Raw genomic sequence first — 19,673 nt, 5'->3', positions numbered from 1 at the left:
AGAAGTCACCTACTACAGGACAGGCCCAACAAAGAAAACAACAGAACGCCACTAGCCATCACCTTCAGCCCCCAACTAAAACCTCTCCAACGCATCATCAAGGATCTACAACCTATCCTGAAGGACGACCCATCACTCTCACAGATCTTGGGAGACAGACCAGTCCTTGCTTACAGACAGCCCCCCAATCTGAAGCAAATACTCACCAGCAACCACACACCACACAACAGAACCACTAACCCAGGAATCTATCCTTGCAGCAAAGCCCGTTGCCAACTCTGTCCACATATCTATTCAAGGGATACCATCATAGGGCCTAATCACATCAGCCACACTATCAGAGGCTCGTTCACCTGCGCATCTACCAATGTGATATATGCCATCATGTGCCAGCAATGCCCCTCTGCCATGTACATTGGCCAAACTGGACTGTCTCTACGTAAAAGAATGAATGGACACAAATCAGACGTCAAGAATTATAACATTCAAAAACCAGTTGGAGAACACTTCAATCTCTCTGGTCACTCGATCACAGACCTAAGAGTGGCTATACTTCAACAAAAAAGCTTCAAAAACAGACTCCAAGGAGAGACTGCTGAATTGGAATTAATTTGCAAATTGGATACAATTAACTTAGGCTTGAATAGAGACTGGGAATGGATGAGTCATTACACAAAGTAAAACTATTTCCCCATGGTATTTCTCCCTCCCACCCCACCCCCCACTGTTCCTCTGATATTCTTGTTAACTGCTGGAATTAGCCTACCTTGCTTGTCACCATGAAAGGTTTTCCTCCTTTCCCCCCCTGCTGCTGGTGATGGCTTATCTTAAGTGATCACTCTCCTTACAGTGTGTATGATAAACCCATTGTTTCATGTTCTCTGTGTGTGTGTATATAAATCTCTCCTCTGTTTTTTCCACCAAATGCATCCGATGAAGTGAGCTGTAGCTCACGAAAGCTTATGCTCTGGTGGATTTGTTGGTCTCTGGGGTGCCACAGGTACTCCTTTTCTTTTTGCAAGTGCGGACTGGCACGGCTGCTACTCTGAAACCTACACAAAGTAAAACTTTTCCCATGTAATTTCTCCCCCCCACGCCACCCCCCACTGTTCCTCAATTGTTCTTTTTTCAGAGTAGCCGCCATGTTGGTCTGTATTCGCGGGGAGAGGGGGAGTGCTTGTGGTGCCTTGGAGACTAGCAGATTTGTTAGAGCATAGGCTTTCGTGAGCTACAGCTCACTTCTGAGCTGTAGCTCACGAAAGCTTATAAGCTTGTGCTCTGGTGGATTTGTTGGTCTCTAAGGTGAAAAGTACTCCTTTTCAATTGTTCTTGTTAACTGCTGGAAATAGCCTACCTTGCTTGTCACCATGAAAGGTTTTCCTCCTTTCCCCCCCCCCCCGCTGCTGGTGATGGCTCATCTTAAGTGATCACTCTCCTTACAGTGTGTATGATAAAATTCATTGTTTCATGTTTTCTGTGTGTGTATATAAATCTCCCCTCTGTATTTTCCACCAAATGCATCCGATGAAGTGAGCTGTAGCTCACGAAAGCTTATGCTCTAATAAATTTGTTAGTCTCTAAGGTGCCACAAGTACTCCTTTTCTTTTTGCGAATACAGACTAACACGGCTGCTACTCTGAAACTTCTCAAGGCACTCATTGCGATCTTTGAATATCAGTATTTAGGCCTCTATACCATCCAGTTCATTAAAACAGACCAATGTAGAGATGAACATTACGATGGGGCTGTAGTACAGAGAAAAAAACAAAACCATTGAACAGAGTTAACAAGTAGATGTTGTTGAGTTTCTCGTCACTTTACAGCAACTAGCTCTGTATGTCATACCGGAAGATTCAAATTAGCTGAGTTTCTCTAAACAAACCTTGTGTTCAAAGGAATAACAGCTGAAATTTACCAAAGGTCACTGCTACTCACTTTTAGCCATCTTGATATGTGAGTGAAAAAGTGCCATCAAATGCTAATCAAAACTGCTGTCAACTGAAACCATGAATGCCAGGGGAAAACACACTTAGCTTTTACTTTAGCATAATATGCCTGTGGATTCTGTAAGTAACAAATATAGACAGTTAGTAGTAATGGGAATTCTGATGACATTAGTAACTGCCATTAGTATAAAACTTCAGGTAATTAGAGGTTGTGGGTGGCCCCACAGCAGCCAAATTTCACTTAATAAAAGTGTTGGTATTGTAGTTGAGCTGTGGAATACAGAGGAGGAAAGTGCACTTGCCTCTGGTGTCCTAGAGGTTGTTCATCATTTAGATTACTCAAGAGGTTGGTTAAACTCATTATTTGCCCTCTGAAATTCTTCAAAAAGCTATTGGCTCATGGAGAATTCAACACCACCACCCCAACTCCTTGTTGATAACAAAATCATTCAGAATGCAAAGCTTCAAGATTTAAAATTTGATATTTACCAAGAAAATTTTATGGATGAAGTAGACTTTAATAAAGCCTCCTAAACATTCTCACAGGTGGCTATAATCAACTTTCTTTTATGATGGCCTTGGGAGAAAATACTTCATTAATGAAAAGCTATGATCTGTGTGTTTTACATTGCTTTAAGGATGTGCTGTTAAGATTGGTTGTCTTCCACGTAAAGAGTTTGGTATCAGGTTCCTGATTTATGGAGACAATATATTAGTGCTGGTCTGGTGTCCAGAGACTTTCTTGCATTTTGTTGGAACTGCCTTATGTACCTCTTCACTTCTCTGGGCTTTATCATGAATTTTTAAGAGCCTTACTAAACTTCTTCACAAAAATGGTATGTTTGTGAGTGAAAGGGAAAGAGTAGAGGGGAGAGGGTTGCAGTAAGGTAGCTTCCTATCTTTATGATAATAATTTACCACAATTAAAATATTTTAACATATATTTTTCATCCAACTTAATGCCTTCTGTTAGGATTCATTGAGAATTTCAAATTTGTGGTATTTTTTTCATATAGCAATTTATTCTTTCCCATAATGTTCTGCTTTAATGACCTTGTGGGAAGGATCTTCTGTTGAACCACACTGTTACCAGGTATTAGAACACTGCATAAAGTTGCTGAAGTTCTACTGACTCTTGAGGAAGATGCAGCTCGTTAAGTCCACCCTGGATAATATGTGAGGTGAGAGTGGCTCTCTAAAAAGTAGGAACTAGGACAGATGAGGCTGTGGAGGGCAACTCTAGGGACACCCAGGCTCAAGGAGTAAGATTAAATTGAGGTTTCTGTTAAATGGCTGTTTTGAGGTATAAGCAAAAAAACATTATAGAGTGTGCATTAATAAGTCATTTCTTCACATTTTGCATTCTGAGGTTCAAAGATAAAAATAATCCAGGTTTTTTTTTAAACAATAAAAACAACTTTCTAGAAGGGGGTGGTTGTGCAAAGTATCTTTTCATTAGAGAAACTCATTCCTGGTAGAAGAATAAAAAATAATATATAAGGAGCTATAAACATCTCTTTATTATTTTAAATATAATTGTTACAGGAACTTAAAAATGTATCCCCACTTTTTTTTAAAAAAAGAGATTCCATTGGGTTAGATACTCATTCTCTTTTCTCCTGTAGCCAGTGCTACCAAATACCTTTCAGGAGCAGTTTGTGACCCTATTGGGAGGGAAGGGCCACAAACTTTGCAGCAAGATCAGGCAAGTTCATGGTGAACAGGAGAATCGTCTTCAAGGGGTAGCTTAAAATTTTTCCTTGTTTAATAAAATCTCCTCCTCCTTTCTTTTGTCTTCTGCTACCTTCCATTTTCCATGCCCCTCTACTGCCCTGCCCCCTCCACCTCCACTCTCCAGCCTCTCCTTCTCCTAAATGCTTAAAAAAAAATGATATGGAATCCTTAAACTTAAGCTGATCCAATTTATGATCTAGTGGGCCTCCAAAGCACCACAACAGATGGAGGGATTTATCTTTTCTTTGGTGCATGAGGTCTCAGATGTGTTTTACAGATAGTAGGTATATAGTTGTGATATCATCACAGGGGCCCAGTCCTTCAGTCAGAACACAGTCTTTGACAATGAGTGACTCCAGCCAGAGTTAAAAGTATTTATTTAACCATGACCAATAAAGAGATGCTGCAATTTGGGCACAAATCCTACCTCAGCAGTGTCTATTAATCCAGAGGACCCTGCAGGAGTTGTTGTTGTGAAAGAGGGAAAAGTCAAGCTCTAAAATGAGAAGAAAGTAGAACCAGCTCAGACAAGGGTGTGGCTTGAAGATAGGATGATATGGATAAGGATAGATATTTTGGTGAGGGGCAAAAGAGGCAGAGTGTGGGAAAAGGGCATTTCAAAACTATGTAGAAGATATTCTCCTTTCACTTTGTGTTGAGGGCTCTATATGAATTTTGTCATATCTCTGAGTTCTATATAAGTTCCTTTATCAGATTTGGGGGGTTTGGTTTATAACATCAAATAGAGTTCACAGTGCAAATAATAGTGCAGAACACTCTATAAGTTTTTGTTTTTGTTTTTAAATCCCACACTAAATTCAGTTATACAGAAAATAACAACTTACCTTATTGTAAAGGATAACTTTTAAAAAGTTCAGAAGTTTGGTTTTGAAAAGCTATAGGTAATCAGAATAGTATCTGAATACTCTGCATGTGATACTTTCCTTCCTGCTATCCCCACCTCCCAGGTCTTATCAAAGATATAATGGGTTGATATGAGCCCCTACTAATCTTCCTGAGACCTCCAAATACTTTATCAGTTCACTTGGGGTCCTGAAAAAGTATTCCAGACCCATTCTTTCCTCTCTTCACCCTCAGCTCCTGTATGTTTGCAGGATTCAGAATTTGTTGAGGTCCAGACTGATGTTGCATGTAGGCTTTTTCTAGGATCTTGTCTGTGAAAACTGTCTGACCATAGATGCTTCAGAGCAAGCCAGATATTAAATCAGCAAGAGCAGACTAAGTTCCCAGAAGAAATATTGCTGAATCCTTTTAATTTGGTCCCACTAGGATCTTCAAAGTGAGCCGAACCTGAGATGAATTACAAAGGAGGAGGGGTGTTAAGAGCTGAGGGAACTTGTCAGTTGTAGCAACCTGTTATGCAGACCTATTTGAAAAAAATGTCATGAAAATATATTTCAAAACTATGATGGATTAGTGTATGTCTGCATATGTTTATATCAGTTTACAAACTCATTATGTTTTCTGAACACCATTTTGATTGTAAATTGCACTTTGCCCTTCATCTTTGTCTTTAGCCTCCATATTAGACTGGGATATTCAGGAAAATGACTCTTGCTCTGCATTAACCGTATGCTAGTGGGCACACAGAGGGCTAATCTATACAAGGAGTGCTAGAACAGCACATCTGCACTGGGGAGAAGTTCTCCCACCAGCATAGCACTGTCCACACTACTACTTCTGTTGGTATAACTTTTGTGGCTCAGAGGTGTGAATAAGCTGTCCATACTGGTCCTTAGGTCAGTGTAACTTACACTGCTCAGGGGGATGGCTTATTCACACCTCTGAGCAACATAACTTATACCGACTTAAGCTGTAGTGTGTACATAGCCTAAGCCGATAGGAGAGCTTTCTCTCACTGGCATACAGTGTCTTCACATGCTACAGCTAGCTAAATGTGTATGTTTGTACATAGCCTATGCGCTCTATTGCTTCTAGTGTAGACTAGCCCTTGGTATGCCCATTAGCAGAGGGTTCATGCAGAACAAGAGTTATTTTCCTGGAAGGTCTTCCATTCAAATGGAAGCACTCTAAAACAATAAGTTGGCTGCAGCCTAGGAGAGCCATTTCCCTCCCTACCTCCCCTGGATTGTAGGTGGGCTGTAATTATGCAATTAACCACCTGACAGTGAACTTGAAGTCACTGCGTGGGAAGGAGGGATTTACCTGACAGAGGGGGCTGTGACTCCATAAAAGGACAAGGTCTGCTCTTACTCTTTCTCATGACCAGGACAAGAATGCAAAGGCTTGGCGGAGGAGAGGAGGGTCTTGGAACCCTGAAAGGACTGCTCAGAACCCAAAGGGCTCTCAGGGTCATGAGGTCACTGGAGGAAGGAGTGTTTAGTGTTCAGGTAACTGTTATTTTCCATAGATCTGTATATCTCTTGTGCTTTGCTATTCTTTGCCTATTCTGTGCTCAAGAAACTCCTTTGCAATGTCTCTGTGATACTTGCTTTAGCTGAACCAATAATCCAGAGGTTCCACAGCTTTGAAGGAACTCTGAGGAACACATCATTGCTAATGGGAGGCTTAGGAGGGCCAACACCAGATTTAGGACTTACTCTGCAATCCAGCTATGTCCCATATCTCAGGAAAGTGTGCTAGACAGAATTGCATCTTGAGACAGTGCCTAAGAACCCAGGGCTTGAGACAGTGACTGGACTCTGGCCAGACCCCAGCCAGCCTAAGAGCACATGAGGTCTAAGCTTTGGCTCTATTTTAGCATCCTGGTGAGTGTACACAAGGGGAAGCTCAGGAGGTGTTCTAACAAAAGCATTCTTGACATTTATCATCAACATTTTAAAAAAATATATTTGTACCAGATCTACAATTATGATGTTAGTGCAAAGGGAATGAAACATTTGTTGCTGAAGTAAGAGAACCTACAAGGGGGTGTGTCAAAAAGGAGGAGTTTTTGGTAGAGAAAAGCCAAGAGGGTGTTGGCGGCTGCAGAAAAGGAAGATGGCTTCTGTAGGGTGGGAGAAATAGAGCTAAAAGTGGTTGTGGACATAAAATAGGTTTCATAGATAAGGTTGAGCTTCAGGACTGTTCTTATTTTTGTTAATCATTTCCACTGGGGTATTCAGGGTTATAGCATGAATACATTGCTCAGATAATTTGGTAAGGTGATATTTTTACTCTCTACTCAGAATAAACCAAGACCTGCAGTTGCAATAATAGAAGATAATACTTTATCTTTCCCCATCTTTATCTGTCTTCCAGTTTCACAATTTATAGCAACAAATACCTCAAAATGGTGTGAGATTGTATAGTAAAAACATATTCTATGTATAGAACTCAATCTTCTTGATACTGAGCATGAAACTCAATACAAGTGGTAACTATCCAAAATGCTTCTGCCAACCTTTACTCTCACATTCACATTTGGATCCTTTCCATCAGCTGAAATGTCTGAAGTTTTTATTATACAATTTTTCAGTGAGAAAAGCATGTCTCAGAGGAATTTAACCCATGGGCTTTGCAAAACTATACATTCTTCTAAGAATACTAAAATCAAAGATATTGACTTTCTGGCACATATAATATCAAAGGGAATGAATTCCTCTACAGTAGCATCACAGGCTTTGACCTTAATCTTAGTTATCCTGTCTGTGAGAAATCAAAGAGCATACCTCTTGGTTACTAGAATTAGTTCCTTCTGTGACACAGAGCTTTACCTACTGTCACTGTCAGTTATGGTAGCCCACTGGCAAACAGCTCCACAAAGATTGTGCTGCATGTGTGCTGTTTTATATAATTAGCAGGCAAGGTGAAGAATTCAGATGGAAATTAGATTCTACCTAAAAACATATTTTATAGGCTTTTTCTGTGGCACTCATTGCCATATCATGAAAATGCTTCACAAACATCAATGGATTTTTTTTTTTTTGCAACACCCTTTGAGGTAGGGGAATATTAACATTCCCACTTTATAGATGAGATGAAAAAAATGGATTACCTAAATTCACACAGGAACTATGTGGCAAAGTTAGGAATGGTCTCATGTATTCAGCATGCATAACATTAGAAAAGGAGTACTTGTGGCACCTTAGAGACTAACAAATTTATTAGAGCATAAGCTTTCGTGAGCTACAGCTCACTTCATCGGATGCATTTGGTGGTTCTCTGTGTGTGTGTATATAAATCTCTCCTCTGTTTTTTCCACCAAATGCATCCGATGAAGTGAGCTGTAGCTCACGAAAGCTTATGCTCTAATAAATTTGTTAGTCTCTAAGGTGCCACAAGTACTCCTTTTCTTTTTGCGAATACAGACTAACACGGCTGCTACTCTGAAACCTGTCATAACATTAGAGTTACACATGCACACATTTCTTATTGGAATATATAGGGAGGACTAAGTTTTTTTAGACAGTTTATCATTTTTGGTTTAGACTCTATCTTGCAGCCACTATTCTGCAGTGGTGCCAAATTACACCAGAGAAAGTTCTGGGTGTGCCTCAAGGTAGTACAGTTGGTCCTAGAGCTCCTGTTGTACCATGCTTTAACACAATGCATTATACTCCTTTCTCTTCAGTCAGCCTGTTCTGGTTAGTGAAACTCCTTGGCAAATGGTCCCCTATCCTTTTCAAAGAACTCTCACCTCAGATCTAACAAATACACTATACCGAACACATCTTACAGGATATTTACCCATGAAGAGTAAGATGTACGGCATCTACAGACAACTCGTAACGTGTCAAGATTCATAATCTTTGTGAAATGTATGTATGGGAAATATTTAAGGAATAATGTATTTATACTGAAAGTATGATTTATGGACTTGGCTTAAAAATTATTCATTAAGGGTAATGTGTTTTGGGGATAATCCATTCAAGCAAGAGGGAGTTCTCACCCCTCCCTAGTCATCCAACAAAGTAAAGCAAAGTTCTATTGTCTACTCTTGGCCCATCCCAGAACAGCCAATGGGAAACCATCAAAGACAATTGCAAATGGCAAAAACCATTTGAAGGTGAAAAAGAACATTTAGCAAACAGATCACTCTGGCTCTGAATAAAAACAAAAGACTGTTTCAGTATAACAGAGTGTAGAGAAAGGGACTCTCAATCCATTCACTGAGGAAACTCCTTAAGAAGCAGAGGGCTTTTATTAATGTTTTACTTCTGGTTCTTGTGAAACCAGTCAACTCTGTAATGGACTGAACTTTGGGGCGGAGCCACTTTATTAGATAGAAAGGATAACAATAAATATGTTTAGATTTTGTTTTGTGCTGTAACCAGTTGTTTCTGACACTCTTTCACACTTCTAGTTAAATATTTATTCTTTCCTAAATAAACCTAATTTTGCTTTATTATAAGTGCTCATAAGTGCTGTGTCATTTACAGGAATAGTGCTTTAAGGTAAAACTGGGTACACTGCTCCTTTGGGGAAAGAAGATCTGGGATTTCTGTGAGTAGCCAGTGTCAAGTGCTGTCTATCAGAAAGGAGATATTCAAAGGGACTAGGGGACTGGGGTGCACCTATTGTTAACTTGTGTTTGAGTGGCTGAAAGGCTGTTGGTGTCAGGGAGGTAACATCCAGCTACCAAAAGAAAGACTCCCGCTTGCTGAAGCGGGGGGGGGGGAGAACGGTGGGGGGGGCTGAGGCAGGTAACAAAGTGATCAACAGTACTGGGTGCCCCGACAACTGTCACACTAGTGCAGGGGGCACATCATCCTTCCCCTCCACTTTGCATGGCTAGACTCCTAGGGAGTACTATGAAGAAAGAGGTCTGTGTGCCCAGTAGAGCTCAAGTAGTGTATTTGTGCCTGGTGCTTATTCAGCATTCACAAGAAGAAGAGAAATTCCTTATGTTCCCCCCAGTTTGTGCAAGCATAAGGAGCAGGCACTTACTGGTCCTTTATTCTACTTTAGGGGTGATTCATGAGTCTAATACAAGAAGGGAAACAAATTCCCTTTAGATTTATGAATATATAACTATATTTCTCTTTGTCTTGATGATAAATGGTTGTTGTGATGACCTTAATTTCCTTTCATTTTACTTTGTTCTTCTACATTTCAGCCTCCTCTTTGTATTCAGGAAAGGGATTCCCGAGATCTAAGGTGCAGGACTTAAGAAACAGATTTCCATTACATGTACTAGAGCTGAGCAAATAATTCATAGTGAATAATTCATTTGATGTATTTCACCTTTTGATAAAGAGGAGTCTATGATACATTGTCATCTCCAGTGATACACTTGTTTGGAGCATAATAACTAAAAGAAGAAAAACAGGACCAAATGGCTTTTGTTCAATAATCTCCTGTCAAACTGTAAAAGGGTGATTGCAGGTTATGCTTAACAACTTTGACAATGTTACTTTTTGTCTGATGAAATCTTAAGGCATAGTTAACTCTTTTGCTAATTTTTTTTCATGAATACCTTGGTAGCAGAACTACTGTCCCAATAGCAGATATAAATAAAAGAACAATTTTGCAAAGATTGCTTCTAAATCCATTAATACGATTGAAAAAGCATATTTTGTCTGTCCTCATTCATGGGAGCATTGGCTAGAAATGGGGGAAAGGCTAATATATCTATAAGAGGATTGATCCTTTTTTCCCAAACATATGTGTTACTCCTACTGAAATCTATCCAATTATAATTACAATTCAAGCAGAACTTCATCTTGGACATTAGTAAATATCAGACATCTTTGGAGACTTCCAGTTTCACAAAGCAACCCCAGTGAAAGTTCTTTAAAGGAACAAAATCTTCAAAATAAAGTTCAAACAAGTGACACTTTGATCCATAAATCATCAGAGAAAATGAAACGTGGCAAGCCTAGTTTATAGTTCACCATAGACTCTGATCTGAAGTATCAGGGTTAAGGGTTAAACTGAGAGAGTTCCATTGCCTTTCAGGATATGGCCCACTGAAATTTGCATTTCTGCATATGAACAAAGATTTACAAAAACAATGTTAATAAAATATTAAGCAATTATAAATAATTGAGAATAATGTCTTCATGTATTAAAAATATCCTAGCTTTTACATTCCAGGATGAATCAAATTATATATAATTTCAAGCCAAATAAAAAAACCCTAATTTTTAAAACTTGTAGTATAGTAAGTAACTAGTGTTCACCTTTGATGAGATAGTTTTGTGCCAGATTGTGATCCATACTGTTCCTGGGTGCAAGGCAGAAGAGAAAGAGTTCCTTATGCCCTTTATCCCTTATGCCACTGTGACATGCCACTGTTTCCTGCATAGACGAGGATCAGAGCTGCTCCTGCTGCTTCCTCCCCACTCTAGTTCTCGTGCAGATGGATGAGAGGGGCTACAAAGTGATCAATACCGTGACTCTGCCCTCCAGTTCAGTTGTGCTGCCATGTTGGGAAGTGTATGCTTCAACTGGTCACAATTTACTCCCTCTCTGGAGCAACATCAGGGTAGCTCAACAACACACTACCATTTCCTATAGCTTGATCACAATCTGAGAATCCAGCTGTTAAGCATAATTACCACTTGTTCAATCAAAATAATGTGTTCCAACTTCAGATGTGCCATTTAGTATGGTAGCATACAGGAAATAGCTCCCACAGTTGATGAAGATGTAAATGAAGATGTTTCCCATCTTGTGATCCATACCTACTTATCCTGAACCTGTTCTCCTCTATTTCCCAGCAGTGATATCCTCTGGATATAATCAAACATTATGCAGACATTAAGTCTCATGAGAATTTAGTTCACAAGAGAATATGCATCTGAACAGTTTACAAAGTCATAAAGCCCATTAAAGCTTTCTTGAAGTAGTCCCACTGAGAACACAGCTTGTATTTGGGGTTTTCTACTAAAAATAATCCATTTCATAGTGGGTAGCTGAGAGAACTATTGATGTGTCTCAGATGAATTACAGTCTTACATATACATTTTTTTCCAAAATCTAGTGTCTTCAAGTTCATTTTAACTACATTTTTTCTTTAAATGGTGCAATATGACAAGAGAAAGTGAGGGATTGTGGCAGAAGACTGAAAAAGAAGCTAATTGCTTCATTATAGGGTGGAATTATAGCTGAGTTTCTTTTTGTTTAATAATGGTGTTCATGAGATTGGCAGGCTAATGAAAATCAGAAATAATATTCTTGTTAATTTTGTTGAATTCCACTACATCCTTTCCAAAACCCCAATTTTTTAATTGTCTGCATGTTTTAAAGTTTAGGGAGAAGAAGATGTCCACCACAAAATAAAAAAAAAATAATAATAATAATTCAAAGGCATAGGAATAATAAGTGTACTGTTTATTGGTTATTATGTCACAAGAGGCAATGATGTAGAAAATCCAGTCAATCATCATTCCATTTCCCTGATCATTCAGGTCTAAGTGTAAAAGTTGACTAGTGCTGTACATAAATTGACTAGTGCTCTCCATCTCACATAGGACTTTATTGAGCTTTCTCTTAGTTTCATTGAGAACCCCTGAGTTTCAGGATCAAGCACACCAACCACTTCAGAGCACATCTCAGCTGAAAGTACAAAGTCTCAAATAGTTTTGAGTTAAAGATAAAACATCCCCTCACTATCTGTCAGATGTGGGAAAGAGAGGAATTCACATGAATCTTGGCTGAAGAAATTCATCACACCTGTGATGAGTTTCAGGTTTTGTTATAAACATTTCAGCTAGCCCTAATTAATGTGAGATTAAAAAAAATCAAAGTTAAGCACCTAGATGAGGTTCTAGTGAAATCAATGGTAGAATCAAGTTCTGAAACTGACACCCTGTGAATGTCAAATCCCATGGATCAATCTGAACTCCAAGAATACCCAAGAGGAGTACTGAATATACACTTATTAAATAATTATAATTATAAAAATGCATTATTAATACATTCTTAACTGGTACCATTTCAAGTTAAATCCTGGATAAATTGTTTCTAGTTACTACTGCTGTCAATTTTAGAAAATTGTGTTTTGTGGAAACTGCAGCAGCATCAACAACCACAATTTGTATTGTTATGGCAGATGGCACAATTACCATAGTCTTCTAAATTCTTTTTCGTGGCGTGGATAAACAAATGTTCAATTTTAAGAAGACTTTTTCTGTGGTGGTGATTTGTTATGCAAGATTCTGTGTAGAGGGAGATGTGAAAGCAGTAAGAGAGTTTTTCTGCCTTACTCTCTTGTTAAAATGATCTCTTGAGGTAGACTTGCTCACTGGAAACTGGACATACATGTGTGGCCTGAGATTTCTGAAAGAAGGAATTACCCTATATGCTGTTTATGACCACCTCTGTTCCAAGACTGGTGTATGTGCATAGATAAACAAGTTACATTTAGAATCACTGAATTAGCTTCTTTGTATCACTGATGTCTCATCTACTGGAAAGCTGACCTACAAGGCCCTGAATATCTGCTACCATTTGGTAGAAGGTCTGCAGTGGTGTCAGAACAGAGTGCTGTCATCAGAAGAAAGAAATAAGAATCATAGAATATTAGGGTTGGAAGAGACCTCAGAAGGTCCGCTTGTCCAATTGATTTTGTTCCCCTGCTACTTTGACTTCTTTTCTGTAATTATGACTAATTGTGTGTTCCGGGATCCTAGAACCATGTCTAACTCTGCTGACTTGTGTGTACGGAGACCCTGATACCATCTTTTTCTGTTTCATAAGCTCTCTCTAGCCCATTGAGCAATTCTAGTGACATTTTCAGTGCTTTTGCTTCCCATTTAAGTCATAAGTAAGGGAGAGAAGCAATGGGGAGGAGACAGATTTTAATTGAATCCTCTGTTGGTGCACACATGTAGAGAACAGGGCAAATGAGTTAGAAGAGCCCAGAAACATCCAGAAGTAGGGTGTGACAGTTACTAGACATGGTCAGTAGCTGTTTCTGAAGCTGCACACCTGGTTCCCATTGAGGGGAAATCAGTTTTGCAGATTCCACATATTCCCTTTCTGAAAGCTGAGCCAATCACAGCTGAAGGAGGGGAAAGGTTGTCCATATAAGAGTTGAAGACCACCCTGTATACTGAGCATCTGATCAGCATAGGACCAAGTGGTATGCCTGCTGTGAAGGTTGAGTCCCAATATCTGTATCACTTTGGAATATAGGCTACAGATTCCCAAATTTCATTGGAAAACTGAGGAGACAGAGAGGTATTGGATCAATGATCTGAAACTGCTGCTGGTTATGAGGCTTCTCAGTAGTTGCTTACTGAGAAGATTTTGGAGGGGCCTGAGAAGCTGTCAATCTCCTCAGGGTCAAATAATCCCATGTCATGACTCTCTCTCACATACACATGCACGTTTTGGGGCCCCACTATGGAGACCGAGAAACCATCCCTATGAGATCAGAGGGGAATGTGTTGGTATGTGTATACCAAAGGATAAAAGTTTGTTTTGTACAGCCCTCACACTGAATCATAGGGAAGTAGTAAAGCTGGGAAATCTGAAAAAGAACACAAAAAAAGTGTATTGCTTAACAGTTTAAGAAAGTTATTCAAAAGTATTCCTAATGCTGTTTGCAAATGTTAAATTTGTATTAAATGTATTATACACAAAGAAACTGTATGGTTCTTTATCTTGGAGGTTGACTGGCAACTTTTATTACCACCTATATTCAAAGTTTTGCATACCGTAGTTCTGACCTTTTAAATCTGTGTAATACCTTCTTCTTTCTTTTTCTTTCTCTTCTGGAATATCCTGGAAGGATAGAACTCTGGCTGGCACTTTAGCCAAGTGGTAAGCTGTGCTGCAGGAAAGAGGGGAGTGAAATAGTTATATACAAAATTACCTCAGCACCTCCCCACCCTTTTACAAGGGAAGCACAGGTGCCAAGATTTGATCCAGCCCTTCAGAGGGGTGCAATACTGAAGTGGAAATGGCTCTTTGGGCACCAGTGTGGTGCTAGGTGCAATCTAGATTACCGTGTGTGTATCATAATATCTTAGTAAAAACAATGCTGAATATATTCATATATCCTGTTAAATATTTGGGAACTTGTGGGGGACCATGAGCTGGAACTGTAAGAAAGCAGATATTTGTAGCAATTGATATTTTCTTTTTTGGATGGATGTAAATTACACTGATTTAAGTGGTAGGCTCTTCTGTTTTAAGTGTTACTTTCCATGCTTCATCAAGCCTAGGATCAAGGGGTTAGAATATCTGAATCAGAGAGGATCAAAAACTCAAATTTTATGGCTTTTTGAAAAAAAACACTTCAAATCCAAACAGTGCTTAACATAGCTGCGAACCAGCAAGAATTGCCTTCAAAGAAAAAGATATTTTGGGCTGGCTTAGTGCTCCCATTGATTTTATTATAATCAAATTACAAATGTATTTTTTTAAATACCCAAACAAATCAAATTCTTTTAGTATTTGCCATTGATAATTATTGTACCTTTCCTTCATTGTAATAACAAATATTGAGAGTGGAATAGTCACAAACAACCATCGGCTGAAATTGGTTTGCTTAAATCATTTTAATATTTATCACTGAATACATTTGCAAAAATCAAATTCTCTGTGCAAACAACTCACAACAAGGAATAAAGGAGCTACCTTCCACAGATTTTTATTCGCAAAAAATCTTTACTCTTTCTATAGTGATGACCTTCTGATTAGTAATAATGTGGACCTTCTGGAGTAATAGTTTCTTTCTTTTTCTTTTTCATCCTCAAGGCTTGCATGTAATTTTGACCAATGGGAGAAGAGAATAAAGTTTTGGCTCTTTCACAACAATTAACTCATGATGCACAGCAGTCTTTTTTTTTAATGCCATTATATAATTGTAGGAAATGTGTTGGTTTTGTTTAATGTGTTGTTTTTTTTCTAAAATAATCAGACATATTCTGATTAATTATTGAGAATTTCAACTTCTCAGTTTTGTGCAAGACTTTTCAAACATCTGGACTTATTTACATTACAGAGCTGTTTGATTTCTGAAAGTGCTGATTTTGTTAGTATTTGACTGTTCCAGTTCCCATTGATCTGATCTTTTTTTTAGCAATTCCAGAAATATTGTTGAGTGGTGTTAACGGCTACCTGTAGTGAAAAGCTTCTTGCTTTGAGACTACGAAATTAAAAATAGAAAGCATCTAGATGAGACATCTTATTACATAGCTTTTCTTTTTTATGAAACAAAACTGTAGTGTTAGTAAATTGTTTCATAGTTGTTGGAAACTGGTTTTAACCACTTTGAGATTATGTGAAGTACAGGCATTGAATCACGCTTAATAAATCATTCCCAGAAAGGACAAGGCAGGATCTGTGGGCAGAATTTAGTGCTATAAGAATAGGCCACAGTCCAAGTTTCACCTCCCTAGGGCAAGCAACCAATTCCTCCCCTGCAATCCACAGTACAGAAATACATTAAAGTATGATTCTTCTCTGAAAAGTATCTATGTAAAAATGTCCCCTTCTTACTCAACCTTGTGCATTCAGAATAATATCAACAGACTTTAGTGACTAACTTCAGCTTTTATTGCTGTTAATCCTGTTAGCCCTTCAGAGCCAACGAATACCCAATTTAGAGTGAAGAAGCTCGATTTTATTCCTTTTTATGTATCAACAGAATTGTTTACTATGTTGTTTTGATGAAAGTTGAAATTCCCCCCCACCCCCCCAACCACAGGCAGATTTGGCACACACTCAAAAAAATGGGTTAGTCAAAAGTTTAAATTTCCATTGAAAAGAAGTTTTGATTGACACAATTTTGACCAGGCCTAGAAATAGCTCATTTTTTTACTTGTAAACCAATTGTGTTTGGTGTGGAAATCATTGAGAGAGAACACACATGAAACCTCACAATGTCACATATACAAATCCCTTTTAAAGGCAGAGCCACATTTTAAATACTGCTCCTTTTCGTTGTGGGTTGTGTTAGGTACAACTGTGTGAGAACTCGCTGAAATCAGAAATAGAATTTTTTCTTTCTGGTTTTGGGGACTTATTTAATGCACTCTCACTGTGGGGGTGATGCACAAGTTTGTTTCCTGGGAATATTTATACTGATCTGCCAGGGAGTTTTATTGCCCTGATAAGTAACAGAATGCATGACCTTAAACTGTGTCTGTCACCAAATTATTTTTATGCTATTGTTAATTATGTAAAACCTGTTCGGTAAAGATAAAGTTAATATTTCCCCTTCAGTTTGTTCCCTCTCAGTTTGTTCTGACCCATGTCCAGATTGCTTCTGTAAGATTGGGTCCAGAGGGGGCAGAATCAAAATGGTAATCAGAAGGATGGGACTATATGGTGTGAGATCTCACGAACAAACACTTCATCTCTCCTCCCCCCCCCACCTCCACACACACACTGTTATAAATCATAGGAAAGCTTTCCTGACCATGTGTATTAAAATGCTTTCTGTCACTGGTATGTCAAGACAAGTAGTGTGAATAGAAGCAGTTTATTATGCACAACAGAACTTTTTGTGGCAGACCAATGGACATATTCCACTTTAACCTGAGATGAACTTGATTCCTTGTACAGAAACTGACAATTTTATGGGAGTTATTTAAGGTTGGAAAGGAAAGCTGACAGGTGCTGAGAACCACCCTGGTTGGACAAAGATGTCAATAATACAAAATTACTGCTGTATTCAATAAAGAATAGGGCAGTATACAGCTACACTGAGAAAGGGATTGGTTGAGACCAAAGATATGTTCTGGAAAAGCAAAAGCATTACAAAAATAGATATATGACCAAACCCCAAATCTCTTTATATCATTATATACTGGGGTGAAAATCAAAGGCAAAAATAGCTGAGCTAGAATTATAGCAATAGAACAGAAACTTGACATAATAGGGATTCTTGAAGTATGGTGGCATACCAAATATCAACATGATACTATAATACTTGGCTATAGACAGACTAGGTCATCTAGGTATGGGAGTAGCAGTATACCTGGAAGATTCCACAGAAGCAAAGACTAAGGTACGAAATTAGAAAATTAGAGAACAGTAAATCACTAGGAATTAAAGTTATTCATGCAAGATTGAATGTACCCACTGAGATGCTGACAAAAACTATGCAATCTCTCATTAAAATCAGCTATGTTGGAGAAGTGATGGGTAGCAAATGTTGTGGAGACTGTTTATACTAAAACCAATTTACTTAACCAGTAATTCCTTATAATCCTTTTGCCACTATTTCTCATACTTTAAATATGCACTTTCCACTTCATAGCCAAGCTTTTTACCTGTGCTTTTTAGCAGTGAAGTCCTAAATCCTATGTTTGTGATATTATAGTCAATTGCCATGAAAATTATTGTGATATCTCAAATTAACCAGTAAATCTTTGCTTCAAATAAATTAATGTAGAGGAACAAGCCCAGTGCCTAAATGAAAATATGGTAATAGAAATGAAAATGGATGTAAAACATAAATGAAGACTATTACATTTGAAAACTTCCCAAGCACAAAATAATTTATTTCTATTTCTTTGTGTGGGATTGCAGCTCTTCTCCATACATTCAGCTTTTTGTTGTTTTGCTAGTTGTTTAAAGCTGAATATGTGCACCACAGAATGAAGAACTTGATAACTGTCAGTTGTAATATTTAAGAGTTTAAGAGCTAATAAGCAAAATACCATTCTTGCTTGTCTCATGAGGACTTGTGTTTTCTTAGTGTATTTATAATCATAATATTGGTATAGTACTGCTATTTTTTTATATTGGTCTCTTATTATGATAACCTTTATTGACAATGGTTATAAAAGCACTCCTACCATGATCCATCTTGTTTAGACTGACATTCTCATTCATTAACTTACTGTACCTGTAAATTATTACAAAGACACATTGCTATACTAAAAAGGTCACCGACAATATCTAGGATTGCATTTTCCTCATGGTTTCTGTTTCTGTTGACCCATACATGCACTGCCTTTTCATGTTTAATGTGGAGGCTAAGGTTTATTTGACATATTTTGTGTACACATTACAGGTTCAATTCTGCTGTTGAGTGCACAGGTGTAATTGACAGCTGAAATTGGTCTTGTATATTTAAGTACCATAAGCGGACCAATCTAAGCATTCCCATTATAGTTTGGGTGGATTCTGTGTTTAATATGGTTGGCATTCTAATTGGACTGACTTTATGAAAGGCAAACTTTGTGGTAAACAAGTTCAGCATCCTTTTTTCCTTAGTTTTGTTTCTATGCCACATTGCTGTTATAATTATTATTCACCAAGATACAGGAAATATATTGGTTGTGGTTTATTATTTGAATGGTTGATCAATCTATCTGTGCACCTTTCGCCATTGTCTCTATAACTGTCTGACTGAAGTTCATTTAATCAGTGGATTTTCACTCTATTCCCATAATAATAACTGAAAGTGAAGGACACTGTCACGGTGCCTGGAGTGGCTCACAGCTAAGAGTGCCAAACTCAGGTCTCAGAGTAGCAGCCGTGTTAGTCTGTATTCGCAAAAAGAAAAGGAGTACTTGTGGCACCTTAGAGACTAACAAATTTATTAGACCATAAGCTTTCGTGAGCTACAGCTCACTTCATCGGATGCATTTGGTGGAAAAAACAGAGGGGAGATTGAAACTCAGGTCTGACTGTCAGAGATCAGGGCAGACACACTGGTGGTATTATCATCATCATTAGATTTCACCAGACCGGTAAAAAAAGTGTATTTCTGGATCACTATATTAGTTCTACCATGGAGTCACAGACAGTTCCCTTCAGTTCTCTATGTCTCTCTATCACTAAGACAAGATGGACTTTGTGATGAAAGGTTATTAGAATAAAAAATCACATACATTAAGTTCTTCCAACTCCAAAAGGATCAGTCACTCACCCTAGGTCACTGAATACTTCTGGATCTTGCACCAAAGACATGAAATTTATTTATTAAACTAAAGATGTATTAGAAAATAAAAGAGTTATTAAAAGGTTAAAACAAATATAATATATTACAGATTATGTAGTTTGTAAGTCCAAAATGATAGCAGAGATATAGTAATCTGCCAGTCTCTTAAAGTCTTTTAAAAGTTCCTCAGGGCTTCCCAAATTGGCTTTTGAGGTCCT

General features: G+C 38.2%; 1 long non-coding RNA gene across 1 annotated transcript; it reads left to right on the top strand.

Annotated features, from left to right (window-relative positions):
• Positions 1 to 1,124: 1,124 nt before the first annotated feature.
• On the top strand, positions 1,125 to 19,184 carry LOC122458802. Its single transcript, XR_006279077.1, has 3 exons — positions 1,125 to 1,223; positions 13,710 to 13,714; positions 19,136 to 19,184. It is a non-coding gene; the product is annotated as an uncharacterized LOC122458802 (long non-coding RNA).
• Positions 19,185 to 19,673: the final 489 nt, after the last annotated feature.

The sequence above is a fragment of the Dermochelys coriacea genome, chromosome 2 (assembly GCF_009764565.3).
Source record: "Dermochelys coriacea isolate rDerCor1 chromosome 2, rDerCor1.pri.v4, whole genome shotgun sequence".
Classification (NCBI taxonomy): domain Eukaryota; kingdom Metazoa; phylum Chordata; order Testudines; family Dermochelyidae; genus Dermochelys; species Dermochelys coriacea.
Note: the sequence above shows the minus strand (reverse complement) of the source record. Positions and strands in the feature narration are given on the sequence as shown.